This window comes from Carettochelys insculpta, chromosome 3, assembly GCF_033958435.1.
Source record: "Carettochelys insculpta isolate YL-2023 chromosome 3, ASM3395843v1, whole genome shotgun sequence".
NCBI lineage: Eukaryota > Metazoa > Chordata > Testudines > Carettochelyidae > Carettochelys > Carettochelys insculpta.
The window spans coordinates 93,827,848-93,833,867 of NC_134139.1; positions in this window are offsets into that span (position 1 = coordinate 93,827,848).

Consider the following 6,020-nt stretch of genomic DNA (forward strand, 5'->3'; position numbering starts at 1 on the left):
GATGGTCAAACCAAAGAGGCGAGTGGCACCAGCAAACTTGTTGACGATGAGCTGAAGATCAGATTCCATGTGTGCCATAAGTGCCTTGTCATCAGCAAAAAGGGCTTCAAGGATGAGCCTCTCAAGCGTCTTGGATTTAGCATTCAGACGATGAAGGTCGAAAAGTGACCCATCAAGTCTGTACTTTATGTAGCCTCCATGGTCCAGGTCCCGAACTGCATGGCTGAGGATGCACATGAAAAAGAGGTTGAATAACACTGTGGCCAGCACGCACCCTTGCTTCACACCATTGGATGTCTCAAATGGATCTGAGGACTCTCCATTTGAAAGAACAAAGCCAGTCATGTCATTGTGGAACAGGTGTATGAGGTTAATGAATCTTTTCAGGCAGCCAAGTTTTGACAGAATAATCCACAGGGCTTCTCCGTTGACGGTGTCAAATGCCTTGGTCAGGTCTATAAAGACAGCGTGCAGATCCAAGTTCTGCTCTGTGCACTTTTCCTGGACCTGACGAACAGCAAAGATCATGTCAATGGTGCTGTGGCCTGGGCGAAAACCACACTGTGCCTCTGGTATGTTCTCCTCTGAGATGCTGGTGATCAGACACTTGAGGATGACTGGAGCCAAGATCTTCCCAGCAGTACAGAGAAAGGAGATGCCCCGGTAATTTCCACAGTCAGCATTGTTGCCCTTGTTCTTGAAGAGCAAGATGATTGTGGCATCCTTAAAGTCTTTGGACACATCGTCTTCTTCCCAGATGCTGATTAAGATGTTGTGAAAGGCTTTAAGTGACACTGGTCCTGCCACTTTGAAAATTTCAGCAGGGATACCGTCCATCCAAGGGGATTTGCCTGAGCTGGTCTGGCTGACTGCCTTTTTGACTTCATCCATTGTCAAGGGCAGGTCAAGACTGTCTATTGTGGGTCTCTGAGGGATCTGGTCTAGGGCCACAGGGTCGACAATGGAGGGTCTGTTGAGAAGGTTGCTGAAGTGCTCTCTCCACCGATTGTTGATGGTGTTCTTCTCCCTCAGAAGGGTCATGCTATCTGCACACAGGACAGGTGCAGTACTTGGCTTTGAAGGTCCATATGTGGCTTTGATAGCACTGAAGAACATCTTGGAGTTCTTGGTGTCAGCGTATTATTGGACTTCATCAGCTTTACTCTCCCAGCACTCAACTTGCATTTTGCGAAGTGCCATTTGCGCCTGGCTCTGAAGGTGTTTGAAATGATCACGTTTGGAGATTGAGGACTGATCATTTTGCCATTGCAGAAATGCATTCTGTTTTTCCTGTAAAATCTTCATGATGGCTTCATCATTTTCATCAAACCAGTCTAGGTGATCTCTCTTTTTCAGTCCTAGTGTTGACTTGGCTGACTCCGTCACCAGGGTTTTGAACTGGTCTCACTCTTGTGTTGGGTCTCCAGTCGAGGTCCATGGGCCATCAGCACTTGGTCAAGGCAGGCTGCAAATTTCTCGCAATGACCATTATGTTGCAGCTTCCCAATGTTGAAGGAGCGTCTGCCAACCTTGAGCTTCTTATGGTGCAGTGATATGATGTGCAGCATAAGGACTTATTGGATGAGTCTATGATCAGTCCAGCACTCAGCTCCCTGCATGGCTCTGGTGATCTTAACATCTTGAATGTCCCGCCTGTGACTGATGACATAGTCAATCAGGTGCCACTGTTTTGATCTCAGGTGCATCCATGTGGCCTTGTATTTATTGGTTTGCCTGAAGAGAGTGTTGGTAATTGTCAGGTCATTTTCTGCAAACAAGCGCAGCAAAAGGCACCCATGGGCATTCATTTTACCAACACCATGATGCCCCAGCACCCCTTTCCAGGTCCTACAGCCCTTGCCGACCCTGGCGTTGAAGTCACCCAACAGGACAAGCTTGTCACTAGGAGGAGTTGGTTTCACAAGATGGTCAAGGTCCCCATAGAAACTTTCTTTTGCTTCATCGCTGCTAGTCAGTGAGGGGGCGTAAGTGCTGATGAGTGTAACGTGACAAGAGGTGTTGAGGGGGAAGCAGAGCTTGATCAGACACTCACTGATGCAAGTTGGTAGGTCAGGAAGCTGGTGCAGAAGTGATGTTTTGATGGCAAGTCCCACTCCTTGGATTCTGTCTTCATTTTCTGGCCTGCCTTTCCAGAAGAAGGTGTAACCTCATTTTGGTTCACAGATGGATCCTTCCTCTGCCAGCCTGGTCTCACTTAGGGCAGCTATGTCTGTGTTATAACGTGCCAGTTCTCTTGCTATGAGATCTGTTCTCTCAGGCCTCACAGCATTCTCCCTGTCCAAGAAGGTGCAAATGTTCCATGCTGCAAATATCACCTTTCTTTTCACTGTTTTTCAACCGCTGTGAGGTTAAAAGTGGCAGCTGCAACATGCTGGCCATTTTGGTTGGGACTAGCAATTTTTGGGACACCTTTTCTAGTCCCCTCTCTCATTTTGAGAGTGAACAGTGCTGTTCCTAAAACGGCCTGCTGAGTCACCTGGGACGCTGCTGAACTCCTCCGTCGTCCCAAGGTCAGAGTCGAGCGACCAAAGTCCACAGGCCATCTACGTGCAGATTTGGAGCTACGACTCCCAGTGGTCACCTCCACCTGTTGCTTCACCCCTCCACCATCACCATAGGACTCTGAGGTAGACAGAAGTGATGAGAATGTGCAAAGAACCTGTGCGGGAGAATGTTTCAAGTGGAAAACCCATTGCACAGGGGCAGTTCCACTCTCTCGACCTCAGAAGCCTGGTTCCAGTGGTACAAAAAGTTGTCATGGCTGGGACTTCCTAGGCTGTAGTGGATGGCCATGCCATCTTTGGTGCCTTGTCATGCCCTTCACTCTCCACAGAGCGTTGCAGAACCGCCTTCCTGGTTGTTGGATCTTGCTGTTGATCTCATCCGCCCAGTCCACCAGGGCCAACTTTGCATCCTGGGGTAGGCAATTCCCTATCTCACCACAAGTTTCAGTCCTGCCAGCTACCCTCACCCGGTTTAGCCCGCCTGTCAAAGCGGTTTATTGAGGCGTGGCCGCTGCATGCTGCAGCTTCTTGGAGCTCCAGGTGAGAGGTGGGTGCCAGGTGGGGACCAAAGGCGCACGAACTGCCCCAAAGAGACATGACAAGTCCCCACACAGAGGTGCTACCCCTCCCTGGACACCCCATACACCCCAAGTGTGGTCTATACACACTGTTATATTGGTGCCATTCTATGGGTCTCCTCGATTGACTTACAGGTGTTGCTGTGGGAAAAAGCCTTCCAACAACTGTGCATGCAGCATGTGTACAACTTCATGGCAAGGACATGAGCAGCACATCTCAAAGAACAACAGTTACAAAAAAAGGTGAGTAGCTATTTTTCTTCTGGAGAGGTAGCGGTGTTAGTTTGTATCTTCAAGAACAACAAGAAGTCCTGTGGCACCTTATAGACTAACAGATTTTTTTATTGTAACATAGACATCTTATTGAACATAGACCTTGTGGTAGCATGCCTCTAAAGGGAGAGCTCTGCCTCTCTTAATATTAAAATCATTTGAATAGAATTGATAGAAAGGAGTAGAAGTGACCAGTCAAATTCAATTTTCTTGCTTTGCCAAAAAAAAGCTTGACACAAAGTTGCTGAGAAAAGATAAAGGAAAATAAATAAACAGGGATGAAGGCTAAAGGCCTTTCATGGATTAAAAAGCTAATTAAAAGATAGGGATCTGAATTATATTACAAGGCTCCTCTGAAGAGCAGAGGGCAATGAATTGTGGAAGATCCTAGGGTTCTGAATTAATGTATTATTTTACGTACAAGAGGAAGTAGACAAAACTGTTTGGCTTAAAATCAGTAAAGGCCCTGAGAAATAGCAGATGGGTTTCACTGCAGTACAAGATTGAGCCGCACAATGGCAGATTAAATTTAAACTTTTTAGGGTAAAATCTATTAGCGAAAGAATGTATAGTTTTTCAGAAACACTGTTGGGTTCAGGATTTTCAGGAGATGCTGAGGAAAATGGCTTAGGAACACAAAATATGTTGAGGAATGCAGATGCAGGTAGTATCTTTCAAAGCAAAATACAAACGGTGGAGCCTGCTGTCCTCAGTCAGGCTGACCTCCCTTTGTATTCTGAGGCTCCAGATATGATTCTTGGGATAATTTTTAGAAAGGCTGGGAACAGCTTCAATACAGCATTGGAGTACTGTCACCTAAATGCAAAAGGCAACCTTAATGGAATTTGGACAAGGGCAGCTTGGAGATCTGACATACTGAAACAATATCTAGGCTTAAATATCTAGAGCATCCCGTCAGTGGGAACTAGATTAAACTTCCCAGAAAGGACGGGTTGTAGGCAGAAGAGAGAAAGAAGGGGAGAAATGAAGGAAAAATAGCTAGGGAGATGTTCAAGGGCAAATGGAAGATGGGGAGGGGAGGTTTGGAGAGTGAAACCAATGGTGAAAATTAGCCACCTCTTTCGTGCAGATTTGGGATGTGGGCACAAGACGTAGCCTGTGGTATGTAGTGAAGGAGCTCAGCCACTAACACCTACAACTCCTTCTGGCAGATGTTGCTATGGCAATTCAAAATGTAGGCTCTGCACCTGAGTGCAGCCAAAGTCTGGACCAACTCAGGAGGGTGATGTGCGAAGGTGATTTTAAACCTTCGTCAGTCCTGAGACCATAGGGTCTTCTGGCAATACTCAAAGCTGCTTTAACCCCATTGTCTGTCATCAACCAGAAGCTCTGCTCAGGTGGGATGTGTGTGACATTCCCCTGGGTACAGTCTGAAGAGATATATAGCTGTGTCCCTTTAATACTCCAGTCTGGGATCTTTTACACTCCTTTTCTGGGAAAACTATCATTCCTGGCCAGGCTCTCACACAGTATGCAAAATCACTCCCAGCTGAATGATATGAATGATCTGGCCAGCCATTCATGAATTACATAAAGGGAGATATCAGCAAATTCCCAGTTTCAGATCTTCCGCAGAAATGTGCATCTTCTACTTCCCACGTATCTTCTTCTGGACAATACATACTCATAGAAAGTCCATCATTTCATCAATGGAAAGTGATGGGCACAGACCCTCCTCTCTCCAGTGGAAGTCCCCAAACACTTTAATCCAAACACACTGGCAATAAAAGAAGTTAATAAACTAGAAAAGAAAGATTAGAAGTGATTATAAGTAATGAGTCTTAAGGGTCAGAACTGATTGTAAAGAAATAAAAGATACAACGCAAACTAACAGCTAACTTGAAAAGCTAAGGGAACATAAACACCATGAAGTTTTACTCACCATAATCTTACAACTGTCTGGCTGGATTTTTCAACCAAGACACTTCTCCCACTTTAATAATGCTTCCTTTGTCTTTCAAATCTTGTTACTGCCATATGTAGAAATGGTGGCGGGCAGGGGGAGTAAGGTGATTCAGGGACTTCTGCTTCTCATTCTGATAACCTCCTCCCCTCTTTGGGTGTCAGGCAACAGGCAATCTGTTTTCACAGAACACCCCCGATCCCAGCTGTCTCTTTGCCGGAATGTAAATTTTTCCTCATGTCCTCCTTCCTGCCAAAGAATGGCTACTTATGGTCATGGTAGTCCGCTTGATTGTGTTGATACCTGGTGGCATAGTCAGTGCATAGTTTCTGAAGAACTGGTTTAACTGAGCTTCTGCTTTTGGAACATGTTACAGTAAAGTTATACAAGAGAATCTTACACTGTAAGAACATAAGAATAGCCAAACTGGATAAAATTCATGTCCACATAGCCCAGGGTCTTGTCTTCTGACTGGCCAGTGCCCCAGAGAGAAGAACAGGTTTGTTTTAAACCAGTTGTCTAGTAATTCTATTTGGTGACCGCGAGTTCTTCTGTTACAAGGAGTAAATAACACTTCTGTATTTACTTTTTCCTCACCAGTCATGATTTTATAGATTTCTATCATATCCCATTGAGTCACTCCTTTTCAAAGCTGAAAAATCTTGGCCTTATTAATATCACCTCCTACAGAAGTCGTCGCATAATCCTAATAATTTTGTT